Source organism: Peromyscus californicus, unplaced genomic scaffold, assembly GCF_007827085.1.
Source record: "Peromyscus californicus insignis strain IS unplaced genomic scaffold, ASM782708v3 Scaffold_4__1_contigs__length_199733344, whole genome shotgun sequence".
Classification (NCBI taxonomy): domain Eukaryota; kingdom Metazoa; phylum Chordata; class Mammalia; order Rodentia; family Cricetidae; genus Peromyscus; species Peromyscus californicus.
In genome coordinates, this window is record NW_026294562.1 from 167,901,115 (window position 1) to 167,918,040 (window position 16,926).

General features: G+C 42.2%; 1 pseudogene; it reads left to right on the forward strand.

Moving 5' to 3' along the window:
- The first annotated feature begins 344 nt into the window (after positions 1-344).
- On the forward strand, positions 345-7,940 carry LOC128125605 (pregnancy-specific glycoprotein 22-like; annotated as a pseudogene).
- The last annotated feature ends 8,986 nt before the right edge of the window (positions 7,941-16,926 follow it).

Sequence of the window (16,926 nt, forward strand, 5' to 3'; positions counted from 1 at the left end):
CTTCTTTGGTGCTGACAGACCCAAGGACAGGACACAGCATATGTCAGCTCTTAGACGAGTCGTTGTTCTCTGAGGGCATGGGGCTGTTTATCAGCCTTGTTGTTCAAGTTGCCCGGAGGTGAAACATAAAGAGAGAAAAGTTGAGAGGGATGTGGGGCGGCACTGAGAGTGGACGGAGCAGTTCCTTGGACACAGATCTCACCACCCATAGCTCATTGGATTCTGTGATGTGCTGCTTCCTGAGTGGAAGCTAAGCTCAGAAGGAGGAAGGACAGCAGAGACTGGGGCTGTGTTGGAACTGAAGCTCTTCTCCTCAGAGGGAAAAAGTCACAGTGAGAAGAGAGATGGAAGTGTCCTCCATGCTTCCCTGTAAGGGGTGTACCCCTTGGCAGGGGCTACTGGTCACAGGTAAGGATACCAGATCTCCGGGAACTTAGAGGATGCCTGTAGTCTCCTAAAGAGGACAGGAGTCTGAGAGGAGAATAAATGTTTCTATTTGCAGTCATAGAACACAAAGTACAGTGAGGGAGAGAAGCTCAGCTGCTTATAGCTGGTGGTGGACAGGAGGTGATAAATGGAAGGGAAAAGCCTTAACTGCTTCCTATTCAAATCAGTCACATCAGCTGCCATGTTCTGGAGTCTAATGTTCCCTATCATGACACGGTGACTCTCCAAATAGAAATCAAGCAGGAGTGGGCCAGTGAGACAGCTCAGTATGTAAGGACATGACAATCTGAATTCAGTCTTCAGCTCCCACATAATAAATGGAGAAAACGGACTCCTGCTGGCCTTTTTTTTTTGCCTTACAAAATCTTTTGCAGCATGAGTGTGCAGACATACACTGAAACACCTGCCTTCACAAATACACACATACAATACACAAGGAAATGTATAAGCATTTAAATCACACATGGCTATAATTATTCTTGTTACCTCCAAACCAAGGAGCTATGTACATAAACCCATGTAGACACATTTTCCTCTCCCTTCCTCCCTCCCTTCCTCCCTCTCTTCTTCTCTCCCTCCATCCCTTCCTTTTTTCTTCCTTCCTTTGTTCCTTCCTTCCTTCCCTTCTTTCCATTATCCACTGGTGTCTGAGTCTTTTCCTAGAAAAGAACCCTCAACAACAGTCAGACTCATCCATGTCCTCACAAAGGCCTGGTTCTAGTGGATCTGATATCAGCATCGATGGAAAATGATATCAAGGGTTAACTGGTACCACAAAGCAAACAGAGAAAAAAGTCAAAAAGGGAGGACTCTCTAGAGGAGGAGGCCAGAGAGGGTTCCTCATACCAAAGAGGGAGACACTAAGTGGTAATCCAGGCAGATACCTGATCATAGAATTCCTTACAGAGGAATTCTAGTCAGAGGCTCTGAGGGAATGAAGGTCATGTTGCTCATGTCTACCAAGGAGGGTGGGCACACCCCTACCCACACACCTAGGCTGAGTGATGATCTTACCTGTTTAATATTGATTGATTTTCTCTCTTCCATTTTAGCCTCTCTTTTAACCTGTTGGCACCTACCCACCACTGTCCAAGTCATTATTGAATTAGTGCCACCTGATGTGGTTGAAGGAGAAAATGTCCTCCTCCTTGTCCGCGATCTGCCAGAGAATCTTGAAGCCTTTGCCTGGTACAAAGGGGTGACAAATATGAACAATTGTATTCGCTAACCACAAATTTAAGAGTGGCAGGGCCTGAATACAGTGGTAGAGAGACAGTGTACAGAAATGGATCCCTGCGTCTCCAAGATGTCACCCAGAAGGACACAGGATTCTATACCCTATGATCCATAAGCAGACATAAAGAAATCATATCAACAACATCCATATACCTCCACGTGTACTGTAAGTGATTTTCTGTGAACTCTCAGTACTGGGTGGGTTCATTTGACTGGACACACACACACAGGAGAGTGGCCTGTGCCTACTTCCCCTCTACATTGTGTCCTCATCCTTATGTTTGAGCATTTAGTGCAGGACACGCATAATGTATAATAATGGCAACAGATCAGAATCCTTCATTTAACTTCACTTTCCATACAGTGGATAAACGGTGGGTAACTTAGCCAAGGATATCAGCCTCTGTCTAGACTCTTGGGGTTCTTACCAGGAATGCACCCTTAAGAAAAACCCTTAGGGAATCAACATTGGACACTGTTGAGAAAAACATGGGATCTTTACAGAGATGTGAGTATCAAGAAGCCTTACTCTCCAGAACTCTGTCCCATTCTCAAGTTCTGATGGCCCTGAGAATCATTTTACAAAAGTTGGGTTTTGACTTCCTGATGGTTGGAAACAGTGCTTTCTAGTAGTGAAAGTCTTGTGGTATGTGAGTCAGCTATGTACTGTCATTATAAATAAGGTTAGTCTAAGTCCCCTGGACATCTCCAGAGACTCATCAGGGAGATCTCAGCTGGATATGTGCATAACTCTATGCATTGATGGCCTTTTGAGACTTCACAGGAAGGTTATGGTCATCAAGGAGAGGAACAGAGGACATAAGTCCTCCTGACAAGTGCTTGTCCTTTGGGGTTCAACTCAAGGAATTCTCTCCTGTAGGCAAATGGCTACAGGCTATGCTGATCTGACAGCTTGCCAGACCATGAGCTGTAGTTCTCTCAGGGATCACCAGGGACAGCATCAGGATACAGCATCAACACTAAGAAAGCTATTTGCATGAACCAACAACTTAACCTAGAAGACTGGCCCCATCCCATATTTTTACCAACTTTGAAATCACAAACAGAGCATTTTAGGCCTACTGGCTGCTTTATGTGTCTGCTACTCTGCCAGAGGATCATGTTCCATTTTTCCTTTTGTGTATTTCCTTTGTGAAATATAGGCTAGCCAAGGGGAATCAACTAGATAGAGGTCCAAGGCATCTTAGAAAAACCAGGGAGCACATAGGCAGACCCACCCATTACACAGCTCAGCAAACAGAAGAAGTAGGAGCCTGGTCTTGAAATCTTGCATGAGACAAAAGAGCCCATAGTTTTTTCCAGGACTTAGGTCACCTCCTTCTACATACCCAGAATGTGAGACTCCTGACACATCTGCTCCTGGGCCTTTGTCCTAGGTCTGAATCATGACTGATGACTTCAGTAAGAAGGATCTGTCCCCTTCCCCATGTATCACTCAGCTGGTCCCTTTGAAGCCCCATAGACATCTCTGTCACCTTCCTGCTGAGAACAGATTCCATGTTTGCAGAGCACTGAAAACACAGGAAAGAAGACTGGGTAACCAGCTGGGTTTCTGTGCCACACAGTTGTACAGACTTTCCCTTTTGGGTGCTTGGAGACCAAGGCCAGGACACAGTGGAGGGCAGTCCCAGGGTCATCTGCTACTTTCTTGATAATAGGGATGCTCATTAGCCTTGATGATCACTCAGTGTCATGGACGACTAAAACATAAAGAGAGAAGCGGAGTGGGACATGGAACAGCACTGATGGGGAGGGACAGAGCAGTGTTTTGAGCAGAGAACCACCCACAGCTCCTGGGAATCTGGGAGGTGCTCCTGCCTGGGAGGAAGCTCAGCTCAGAGAGGGGAAGGGCAAGAGAACTTGGGTGCTGTGCTGGAGTAGGTGTGCCACAGAAAGAGGACAGATCAGGCCAGAGAGACCATAGTTGCACCCCCTGTACTCCTCTGCATAGGGTCACTGATTCTTAGGAACTCCTGCTCCCAGGTGAGGAGAACATGATTTAACAGTGTGTGAGAGGAGAGGACTCATTTACTCTCTGGAATCTCCTGAGTGGTACAAGGACCCAAGAGGAGTCTCTGTTTGTAGGGAAGAAGACACAGGGTGGGTCAGAGGCTCAGCATCAGGAAACACTCACTTAATATTAGAAAGTAAGGATGGAGGAGACATTATTCTTTCCCAAAGTTAATCACCATGATCACAATATTCTGAAGGCTAATGTTCTCACCTTGACATCCCAAACAAAAAATCAAGGCGATGTTATCAATGACATGGTTCAATGGATATAGGTATTTGCTTTATTGTCTGACAAGCTGAGACTAATGAACACAAGTCCTCTGACCTCCACCTCAGTACTGTGTCCTGCATCTACCCATCCACACTGAGGCATGCTCATGAACTCATAGTCACACATAAATATAATCTGTAAATAAGTGTAAAAGAATAAAGCTAATATAATGACTCAATTCTGTATCCCCAAACCTATGGATTTCTTAACTAAGTCCATGGACATACAAGGGTTTTGCAACATCATTCATTCATTCATTCATTTATGCTCCACAAGTATCTGAGTTTTTTTCTAGGCATAATTTTTTAAAATATAAGACAAATCATGGTTCTTATGATGCCCCAGTCCTAGTGGAAGACAGATCATTAAAGAAAGCTAGAAAGTGAAGTGAGGTGTTGACTGGAACCACAAAAGGAACAGAGCAACAACAAAAAGAGTCAGAGAGTGAAGACACAGGGTCTGTAAGAGAAGAGTAAAGCAGACCTCACACCAACACCAATCTACTGTAAATGTGAGCTGAGATCTGACAGCAGTGAGCTTGCTGTCATGCTAATTCAGGGATACAAATTAGGAGATACTCACCCACACAGTTAGAGTGAGCAGTGAACAAACCTGTTCAGAATAGAAGGGCTTCATCTTACCAAAATACAAAATTCTTAGTATTAATGGATCTCTCTCTTCCCTTCTAGCTTTCCTTTGGAGCTGTGGGCCCCTTTCCACATCTGCCCAACCCACTATTGAATCTGTGCCCCCCAACATTGCTGAGGGGGGAAGTGTTCTTCTACTTGTTCACAATCTCCCAGAAAATCTTCGATCCCTTTTCTGGTATAAGGGGATGATTGTGTCCAACAACTTTGAGGTGGCAAGACACATAATAACCATGAATTTAAGTGTCCTGGGCTCTGCACACAATGGTGGAGAGACAGTGTACAGTAATGGATCCCTGCTGCTCCACAACGTCACCTGGAAGGACACTGGATTATATACCCTACGGACTCTAAGTACAGATATGAAAACAGAATTAGCACATGTGCAACTCCAGATGGACAGTAAGTGATTCTCTGTGATTGTCCATTGCAGGGTGGGGTTGAGATGCACAGGACTGTGATGCCTGGCCTGTGCCTCCCTCCCCTCTGCACTGTTGCCATGTTGGTATTTGAGCACGTAGTACATAACACACATGTTAGAGACAAGTGGCCATAGATCAGACTCTGTCTTCTAACTACCCCCACTGCATCAAGAAAGACCTTGGTGGAAAGTAACTCGGTCTAAGAAGTCAGAGGCAGCCCAGTCTCTTGGGGTTCTAGACCAGGGAGCCCTGAATTCTTTCATCTTTCCAAGGCTAAACTAAAGTGACCTAGGGGAGCATTTTGCTAGGACTCAACCCTTACTTTCTCTCAGAGCTGATAGGGAACAGTGTATTTTGTCTGTCCATCTCAAACTGGGGTAATTATTAGCTCCAAGTTGAAAGTGTCATAAGCAAAATCCAGGAACTTGCACAGAGACCACAGAGGAGTGCTGCTTACTGGCTTGTTCCTCATGGCTTGTTCAACCTGCTCTCATATATCACCCAGGACTCCTAGCCTAGGGACTGGACTGCAGGCAGTGGTCTGAACCCTTCCACATCAATCACATATGTATACATATATATATGTATATGTATATGTATATGTTTATGTATATGTATTAAAGACTGAGTAGACAGCAGTGTAAAGAGTCCTACAGGCCAATCTAGTGGTGGTATTTTCAATTGAGGCCTTGTCTTTCAAAAGTACTTTACATGTGTCAAGTTGACATAAAACCTGCTATTTCCAAAACCAGAGCCCTGAAGATCAGACTGCTCCTGGCCCTCACTCAGTCCCAGTCTTGAGGGAAAGAACATCTAGAAGGTGAAGTCAGGAGTTGACTGGAACCACAAAAGAAACAAACAAACCAACAACAAAACAAAATAAAAAAAAAAACACAGAAAGTGAGAATCCTGGGCTTGTTGAGTTCAGGGAAAGCATCCTCTCAAAACCCAGTATGCATGAGTGCACACAGTGTCTGACTGAGGGAGCAGCCATGTAGACACCTAAGGCGTCAGTTCCATACAGTGGACATGACACTATCAGGAGCACTTTTGGAAAGGAGGAGGTCATATTTCTGCCCTTCATTAAATGGGTTAGACACACATACACACCTGCAACTCTAGGCTGAGTGATGATCTTAGTCCATCTGCTCAAGATAGAGGTCACCGTCTTTTCACCCAGCCCAGTGATCTCCATGTGGTGTTTTTTTTCTGTTTTCTCTTCCAGCCTCCCGTTCTCCATGCTGTAACCCTCTCAACTCTTCCCAACTCATGATTCAACCCATACCTCGGTATGTTGCTGAAGGGGAAAGTGTTCTTCTCCAAGTACATAATCTTCCAGAAGATCTGCATGCCTTTTCCTGGTACAAATCAATGCATAGTGCCCTGGTTCTTAAAATTGTAGAATACAACAGAGCCAGGAATTCCACCACCTGGGGGAGTGCACACAGCAGAAGAGAGATGGTGTACACCAATGGGTCCCTGATGCTCCAGGATGTCACTGAGAAAGACGCAGGAATGTACACACTAGAAATCTTTAATAGAGATTTCAAAATCGAAAAAGCAGATGTGCAACTCCATGTGAACAGTAAGTGACTCTATGGTCTCCACTGCTCGGTGTGGTTTATCCTACTTCATACACTGGTCTGTCAGGATTGGTTTATGCTTATTTGCTACTCCACTGCATTGTGTCCCCAAACTGAGGTTTGGGCCCTTATTGTGTGACACTCATGTGGTAGACAAACTGCAGTATATCAGAACCCATCACCAGTCTCCACCTGCAGAAAGTATCATGTTTGGATAACTCAGCACAAGGATGTCAGCCACAGTTCAGACTCTTGTGGCACTCACTATGCACACAGCGCCAAGAAAGACTCTTTGGTTTTCAGGCAGGCACTGGCTGAGGAAGCTATGGGGTCCTAACAGAGAGCACTAGGAAGCCTTGGCCCCCAAACTCTATCCCTATTCCTCACCTCTATCCAGGTGACACTGGAAATTTTTGTGACTTATTGGCTTTGATTTCCTGTTAGAGTTGACAGGGAACAAGGTTTTACTGGCTGTCCAAGTTCCATAGATTGTGGAACCAGTTGTTCACTGAGTGCTTCAGTTAGGTCACCTGTGCAACTCCTTCTCCTGATTCTTAGTAGATAAGTGTCATAGCCTATTATCTTGCTGGGCTTAGAAGACTTAAAGGAAGATCAGTGTCCCCATGGCAGAAAGAGAGGAGGCAGCTACTTCAGACATTGTCACGGGCCCAGCCTAGGGAATTCTCTTCTGCAGGCAAATAGTTAGAGATGCTGCTGATTTGAGCAGCTCCTGCATCCCAAGGTCATGGCGTTGCTCATAACTATGCTTAGCTCACAGACACAGTAGTGATCATTTACAGTGTGTCCCATTATAGGGAAATTGAGACACAGAAAATTCAGTGGCTTAATCAAGGTCACAGAGGCCATGGGTGACAGATCCAGGGTACAAGACATGTCTATAGTCACAGCTCTAACTTATCTACCCTGGAGGTTTTAGTAAGTGTGAACTATAGAGAAGATAGTTGAGCTCTCTGAAGGACTACTGTCATTTGGTCTACTCCTCTGTTTCTTTGCAGAGCCTGTGAAACAGCCCTTCATTCAAGTCACCAACACCATACTTACATTACACAGCTCTGTGGTCCTCACCTGCCTCTCAGCCGGCACTGGAATCTCCTTCCGTTGGATCTTCAATAACCAAAGTCTGCAGCTCACAGAGAGGATGACTCTGTCCCCAACAAAGTGCCAACTCAGCATAGATTCCATTATGAGGGAGGATGTTGGAGAGTATAAGTGTCAGGTCTCCAACCCAGTCAGTACGAAGACCAGTCTCCCAGTTAGCCTAGCCGTGATGAATAAATGACCTCTCCTCTCATACTACAGCAGAATGGGGGTAATTGTTTATCAATGGGGCACAACAAGGAGAAAAAGTATGTGGTAGAAATTGTCAGTTACCACTCAGATACAGCCAGCATGGTGACTCATGCCTGTACTCCTGGGACACACATATCTACAAGGGCAGGTCAGGATTTAAAGTGAGATTATGTCTCTAAAGGAAAATAAAGACATCAATATAGTAAACAGAAATGCAGAAGCATTAAAAGCTTATGTTGTGTATAAAATATATAGCCAAACCTCAGAATCCCTGAGAACTAATTTCAGGAATCCCCAACCTTTTGGATGCTCTGAGTCTGCTTTGAAAATGGTGCAGTGTTTGCATAGAGATAAATGCATCTTATCACATGCCCAATACATTTCATGTTTAACTAATTCACCTAACACCAGTGCTATCTGGACACCAGTAATCCATCTTAAGTGAGGATGAGTGACAACAGAAGGGACTACTCGTGTTTCACTGTGGACATAACTGGTTTCACTCTGCATAATGTCTTTCTGTGGGTCTCTGCATCTGTTCTGTTCATCTGTTGCCTGAGAAAGCCTCACTGATGATTACTGGAAAAGGAAATGATCTATGAGTATAGCAGAGTATCATTAGGAATCATTTTGTTGTTTTTTTTAAATTTTTATTTCTAGCAGTTATATTTGTTTTCACCCTACAACTTTTGGCTGTCTAGTCTGTTGTTCCAGTTTACCTAAGCAGTGTTGGGTATAGGTTCCCTCTTGTGAAGTGAGTCATAGTTAAAATCAGACATTGGTTGGCTACTCCCACAAGTTGTGTGCCACCATAGCCCTAGCATATTTTGCAGGTGGGACAGATTGTGGGTCAAAGATTTTGTGGCTTGGTGGGTGTTCACATTTCTCCTTTTCCTGCACCAAAGAAAACAGAACTTAGGGTCAAAGGCTCCATATAGGCATCAGCTCAACTGTTCCTTGTTTAGTGAGTTGTGTGGGTATTGTCCTAATACATACCATATTTATCTTATGGATCTGTGTTACCTCACTCAGATCTAGGATCTAGAAAAATGATATTTTTTCTAGATCTGTGAATTTGCCTGAAAATTTCATAATGTCATTTAAAAAGCTGAGTGATACCCCATTGTGTTAATGTACCACATTTTCTTATTAATTTTTCTGTTGAGAGACATCTAGATTGTTTCCACTTTCTGGGTATCATTAATGAACATAGCTGAGCAAGTGTCCTTGTGGTATGATGAAGCATCCTTTGGGTATATGCCCAAGAGTGATGTAGCTGGATATTGAGGTAGACTGATTCCCAACTTTCTGAGTAACAGCCATATTTATTTCTGTGATGGCTGTACAAGTTTATACTCCCACCAGCAACAGAGGAGTGTTCCCTTTGCTCCACATCCTCACCAGCATGAGCTGTCACTTGTATTATTGATTTTAGCCATTGTGAAAGGTGTATGATGGAATCTCAAAGTAGTTTTCATTTGCACTTTCCTGATGGCTAAGAATACTGAGCATTTCTTTAAGTGTTTCCCAGCCACTTGAAGTTCCTCTATTGAGAACTCTCTGTTTAGATCTGTACCCCATCATTGGATTATTTGTTTTTTAAATCTAGTTTCATTAGTACTTTATATATTTTGGATATTAGTCCTCTATCAGATGTGGAGTTGGTAAAACTCTTTCCCATTCTGTAGGCTGACTCTTCGTCTGATAGTGTTCTTGGCTGTGAAGAAGCCTCTCAGTTTCCAGAGGTCCTACTTATTGTTTATCTTAGTACTTGTCCTATTGGTGTTCTATTCAGAAAGTTGTCTCCTATGCCAATGCAGTCAAGCAAATTCCTCACTTCCTCTTCTATCAGGTTCAGTGTATCTGGTTTTATATTGAGGTCTTTCATCCACTTGGATTTCTGTTTTGATGCTCAGTGGTAAGTATGGATCTATTAACATTCCTCTATATGCAGACATCCAGTTAGACCAGCACATTTGCTGAAGATGCTTTTCTTTTTTCAATTGTATAATTTTGACTTCTTTGTTTAAAATCAGGTGTCCACAGGTATGTGGATTTATGTCTGTGTCTTCATTTCTATTCCATTGATCAACAGGTTTTTATGGTAATAATATGCTGTTTTTATTACTATAGCTCTGGAGTTGAACTTGAAATCAGGAATGGTGATACCCTCAGCAGTTTTTATTATTCAGGACTCTTTTAGTTATCTTGGCTTTTTTGTTTTCCCATAGTAAGTTGACAATTGTCCTTTCAAAGTGTGTAAAGAATTGTGTTGGAATTTTGATGGAGATTGCATTAAAATCTGTAGATTTCTTTTGACAGGATGGACATTTCTTACTATGTTAATCCTAGGAATCTAAAAACATAGAATATCTTTCCATGCTATGATTTCTTCTTTAGTTTCTTTCTTCAAAGACTTGAAGATTTTATCATCCAGGTCTTGAACTTTCTTGGTTAGAGTTACCCCAAAATATTTGAGCCTATTGTGAAAGGTGTTCTTTTTCTGATCTTTCTTGGTTTGTTTTTCATTGTATAGAGGAGGGTTACTGATTTTCATGAGTTAATTTTATTATCTAGATACTTTGCTGAAAGTGCTTATCAGCTGTAGAATTTCTATGTTGGAATTTTTAAGGTCACTTATGTATACTATCATATCATCTGCAAACAAGAATACTTTTTTTTCCTTTCCAGTTTGTATTCCCTTGATTTCCATAAGTTGTCTTATTACTATAGCTATATCTTTAAACACTACAATGAATAGATATGGAGAGAGTGATCAACCTTGTCCTGTCACTGATGTTTTGATGCTTTGATATTCTCTCCATTGAATTTGATGTTGGGTATAAGCTTTCTGTAAATTGCCTTCATTATATTTAGACATTTCTCTTGTTTTCCCTTATCTTTCCAGGACTTTTATAATGAAGTAGTGTTGGATTTTTGTCAAAGGCAGGGTTTTTGTTTTTTTTTGTTTGTTTGTTTGTTTTTGTTTTTTGCACCTAATGGTGTGTGTTTTTTTTCTTCCACTTTGTTTATATGGTGCATTTTATTTATTGATTTTCTCATACTGAAGCATTCCCACATCTCTGGCCTGAAGCTTACTTGATCATGATGGATGATCTTTTGATGTGTTCTTGAATTTGTTTTGCTAGTTTTTTATTGAGTATTTTTCATCTATGTTCATAAGGGAAATTGGGCTGTAATTCTCTTTCTTTGTAGGATCTTCATATGGTTTGAATGTCAGGGTAGCTGTAGCCTGAGAAACTGAATTGGGCAATTCCGTTTGATTTTGTGGAATTTTTGAGGATTATTGGCTTTAACTCATTTTTGAATGTCAAGCAGAAGTTTAAGCTAAAACCATCTGGCTCTGGGCAGTTTTTGATAGAAAAAATTTTAACGAGTTTTTCTATTTCCCTAAGGGTTATAAGTCTGTTTAAATTCCTTACCTTGTCTTCATTTGAGATTTTTAAGTGGTACATATCTCAAAAATATTCTTTTTGATTTTCTTATTTAGTGGAGTATAGTTTATTTTAAAATTATGACCATATGATTCTCTGGAATTTCTCAGTGTCTTCTGTTATATCACCTTTTTAGATTCTGGTTTTGTTAATTTGGATATTCTTTCTCTGTCTTTTAGTTAGTTCAGATAATGGTTTGTCTATTTTTTTTTTTACTTTTCCAAGGAACCAGATGTTTGTTTCATTAATTCTTTGTATTGTTCATTTGTTTCTATTTTATTCTTTTCAGCCCTTAGTTTGACTATTTCTTATGGGACACAATGCAAACAGTGATAAGAGAAGAGCTTGTGGCACTAAGTGCCTACATTAAAAAAACTGGATAGATATCATACTAGATACTTAATAATACACCTGAAAACTCTAAAACAAAAAGAAGTAATCACACCCAAGAGTAGATAGCTGCATGAAGTTGTAAATAGGAGCACATGTCATGGTCACAGACAGCAGTCATGGGCACTTCCTTGGAGAACAGGGAGCTTTATGCCCTAGAAAGCATTAAGTGTCAAACTGACACAGCATACAGTCATGGATGTGGGGACCATATCTTAATTGAGCTATTGCCTTAAGCAGGCTAGTCTGCAGAATTGCCTGTGGGGGATTGATTAATGGGTTTAGGAGGGCTGAGGCCTTTCTGGGTGGTGCCATCTCTATGCAGGTGATCCTGGGATGTCTGCGAAAGATAGCTGATGTTAAGCACCCAGAGAGAGGAGCAAGAATGAGCCAGCAATCACCTTTCCTACATGGTTCCTGCCTTCAAGTTCCTGACATAGGACAGAAATTTTGGAGGAAACTTTTAAACAAACATGCTTGAGTCTAGAGGAAGGGAAGCCACATCCCAACTCCAGAGACAGATTTTAATTCAAATGGGACAGCATAAAACAATGTTTTAATGATGCTCCTACCTAAAACACACCTAAATATCTGTGGAACTGAATATAGTAAGCTGTGAACAAAGAAGACCTAGAGGTAAGAAATTTTTTGAGCCTGGCCTATAGAGAGGGGATGCTACAAGAAAGAGCTGAGAGACACACCAGCCAACAAGGAATGTGTACACACTGTAGATGACCTACTCCTTAGCTTTCCCCCACTCCTGTTAGATCTGGCTCCTAGCTTCCACTTTGCAATAAACTTAAAGATACATCAACAAGAACTGAAAAGACAGGACATTTACATGGTGTTGGGAGAGGAGATCAGGCAAAACAAATAGAGCTTGGAGTAGAGAAAAGAGAAATAGTGAATGGGGAATTTCTTTTCATTTCCCAAATTACTTGCTGTATTTGTGAAGATCTCACATAATATTAGGATCTAGAATACCATTAGGTAGCCATTTGGATTGATTATTTAAGAGGTACTGAAGCCAAATTTGATTGAAAAGGCAAATAATTTTAGGATACATCAGATCCAGGGCCAGTTGTAGAGTACAGAGGTTTTTAAAAAGACATTCCAAGGGGGAGCAAGAGGGTATGTATAGAAGACACCATGGATGAGAGAGGGGAAGAAAAAAATGTCACTGCAGCATGTATTTGCAGGGCATCCTCGGGACTCAGGAAGGATCAAATGAGGACAAGCCATTCTGTGGGTCATCACCACTCTCAACAAGGGTCATTGAGGAGAGACTCAGTGCCTAATACCAGTGCTTTCATAGTCATAGAGGCCAGAAGGTGGAGACAAAACCTAAGTTCTGGGGATATGGTCTCAGCCACAGGAAAAGGTTAGAGAACAGAGTCACAAAAGCCATGAAAGCCTAAAGGAGCTGTGGGATTGCAGGCAGCTCTGAAGTGAAGTCAGAAGAAGAGGGCAGGAAGGGACACAATATCCTAGTTGGGCCTAAGGAAGGGGGACTTGAGTCAGGTGAAGAGATCCAGATATAGCCTTGAAGGAGGAATGGAAGACAGCAATGAAAGAGATATCTTGTTAGAGGGAACCATTCTGGGGTTCAGTTCCCAGAGGCAATTTTAAGAGACTTCACAATCTCACCTATCTCTAGCTCTGGGGATTCCACACAGTCCTCTGATCTCAGAGGGCTCTTGTGCTCACGTCTCACAGAATCACACACAAATAAAATTAAAATAAATCTTATAAAAAGAAAATGGTAAAGAGATGATTCAGGGACTGTAGAGGAAAAGGTTATGGAAGGCATGTCCTCATACTCCAAAGGTGTAGTCAGAAGTTTTCCTGTGTTCCAGCCAGCCAGTGGTCAGGACAAATCCCTCCCACTCATGTCCCCCAAGTAAACACAGTGGCTTATATTAATTATAACTGCTTGGCCATTAGCTCAGGCTTATTATTGACTAACTCTTACACTTAAACTAACCCATAATACTTATTTGTGTTTAGCCATGTAACTTGGTACTTTTTCTCAGTTCTGCCTTGTCATCTTGATTCCTCTGTGTCTGGCTGGTGACTCCTGACTCTGTTCTTCCTCTTCCCAGAATTCTCCTCGTCTGCTTACCCCCGCTTATATTTCCTACCTGGCTACTAGCCAATCAGCATTTTATTAAACCAGTGTACAAGGGCATTATTCCACAGCACAAATGCTTTTGAGTGGGAACGGAGATCTTAAGGCAGTCAGGAGTGACCCATTTAGAAACCTGAGAAGAGAAGTTTATACAGAGCCAATGACATATTCAGGAGCACTGATTGAAAGGAGGTGATATTCATCATGAAATTTGCAGGCAAATGATTGAAACTAGGAAATATCATGCTGAGTGAAGTAACCCAGACTCAGAAGGATAAACATGGTATGTACTCACTCATAAGTGGATACTAGATGTAAAGCAAAGGATAAACAGACTGCAACCTACAGCTCCAGATAAACTAGATATCAAGGAGGACCCAAAGAAGGATACATGGATCACCCTGGGAAGGGAAAAGAGATAATATCTCCATAAGTAAACTGGGCATGAGGGGTGAGCAATGGAAGATAGGGGATGTGAGATGAGAACATAAAGGAATGTGATTGTCGAGCTGGAACAGGGACAAAGTGGGAGAGCAAGGAAAGATATACCATGATAGAGGGAGACGTCAAGGGAACAGGGAGAAACAGGGTACTAGGGAAGTTCCTAGGAATCCACAGGGATGACTCCACCTTAGACTACTAGCAATAGTGTAGAAGGTGCCTGAACTGGCTTTCTCCTGTAATCAGATTAGTGAATATCCTGTCATCATAGAGCCTCCATCCAGTAACTGATGGAAACAAATACAGAGATCCATAGCTAAGCACCAGGCTGTGCTCCAGGAGTCCAGTCAAAGAGAGAGAAGAGGGATTCTATGAGCAAGGAGCATCAAGATCATGATGGGTAAAAGTACAGAAACAACAAAACCAAGCTAGTGGGAACTCATGAACTGTGAACCAATAGCTGTGGAGCCTCCATGGGACTGGACTCATCCTGCTGCATAGGTGAGACAATTGTTTAGCTTGACCTGCTTAAGGGGCCCCTGGCAGTGGGATTAGGATCTGTTCCTGCTGCATGAGTGGGCTTTTGGAGCCCAGTGCCTGTGGTGGGACACTTTATACAGCCTTGGGTCAGGGAGAGGGGCTTGGACCTGCCTCAACTGATTGTTCCAGGCTCTTCTGACTCCCCATGAGAGGTCTTGCCTTGGAGGAGGTAGGAATGGAGGGTGGGTTGGGGGGAATTCTGGGAGAAACAGGAGGAGGGAGAAAAGGGGTACCTGTGGTTGGTATGTAAAATGAACAGAAAATGTCTTGATAATAAAAAAAGAAAGAGGATCATTTTACAGAACTTCTGTTTATCAAGTTCTCTAGACACACCCATGAAAACACATGGAAGCAGAAGGATGAACACAACTGCTTAGGACACAGGAACCAACTTTTCACAAAATGCACAGGTCCTAAGATTCCCCTCTGTCTCTAGATTCATTTTTAATTTAATTTTTAAAGATTGTTTAAAATTTATTTGTGTTTTTGGTGTTTTGCCTACACATGTATCTGTGTACTAAAGGCATGCAATACCTGCAGTGCCCAGAAAAGTAGTCAGATTTCCTAGGACTGTAGATACAGACAGTAGTAAGCTACCCAGTGTGTGCTTTGGAATTGAAATCAAGACCTCGGAAAGAGCAGTCAGTGCACTTAACTACTAAGCCTTCTTTCTAGTGCCTAGCCTCACTTTTAATGCTAATATTCCCCACTGCTCAGTTCACTATTGAATCACCATTGTACAACACAGCTAAAGGGGAAAATGTTCTATTTGTTCTTAATGAGATTGTTCAAGCCTTTTACTGATGCTGTGTTTGACAGCCTTGAACTCACACTTTGTAATAGCCAGTACTTGGGCCTGCATACAGTGGCAGAGAGATAATGTGCACCAAACTGTCTCTGTTGTATCAGAACTCCATCCAGATGAACACAAGATTTCTTAGCCATCCTGTCTGAAATGCTGAAGTTGAAAGTGAAGAAACAGACGTGTATCATCATGTAACAGCCTATGGCTCTTTGTGATTTATGGGTGCTAGATAGGATATTTCTACTTTGCAAAACCAGAAGTACCAGGTCTGGAATCTGACAACTCCCTGTCAGTATTTTGTGCCCATATTGAGTTTGAGCATTTAGTGCAGGAAACACCCAGTGTAGACAAACTACAATATCAGGATCTTTTATCTGAATTCACACTGCTGGGAGAAGGATGTGTGGTGGCCAAAGTACCAAAATAAGTCTATATGATGTGGACTTTACCATAAATGTAGTCCTGAGAAAGTTCTTTGGAACTCAGGTAGATTCTGGCTAAGCAAAATATGAAATATTGTTGGGGAAACCACCAGGAAATCCAAGCTCCAAATCATTGTCACAGACTCCTGACTTCAGGTGACTCTGGGAAAATGTGGAAAAGGTTGGAATTTAACCTGTTAACACTAACAGAAAAGAATAGTTTATTAACTGTCTGAATTTTCTAACTCATGGTACTAGCCAGTGCACTACCATGAGAGCCACAGTTAGGCTTGGTCACCTTGGCAACACCTCCTAAGTCTCAGCATGGAGAACATAGATTCACAAGTCCCAAGCCTTAGCCAACTCTTCTGATGGGCTTAAGAGACTTCACAGGACAGTCAGAGTCCCCAAGGGGAGAAACAGAGAGCATAGGTCTTCCTGACACCCCAGTGTCCTCAGAGACTAAGTCTAGAGAATTTTCTCCTTCAGTCAAATAGTAACAGACAAGAATGATGTAGATAGCACCTTGTCCTAGTGTCAGATCCCTGTTCATATTTAAGACTACTTTATAGACATGGCAACATTGTTAACCATGAGTCCTATATCTGGGAAACAGATACAGAAAATACAATGACCATGTCAGGCTCACACAGGCAGATGTGAAGAACAAGCTATCTATCTGCCACCATGTATCCAGTGTCTCCACCCTGGATGTCTTCTCAGGTGTCTGTGGAACAGGAAGGAGCTGTATTTTAGAGATGTTAATCTTACTCATTGGTAGCTTGAGGGAACAT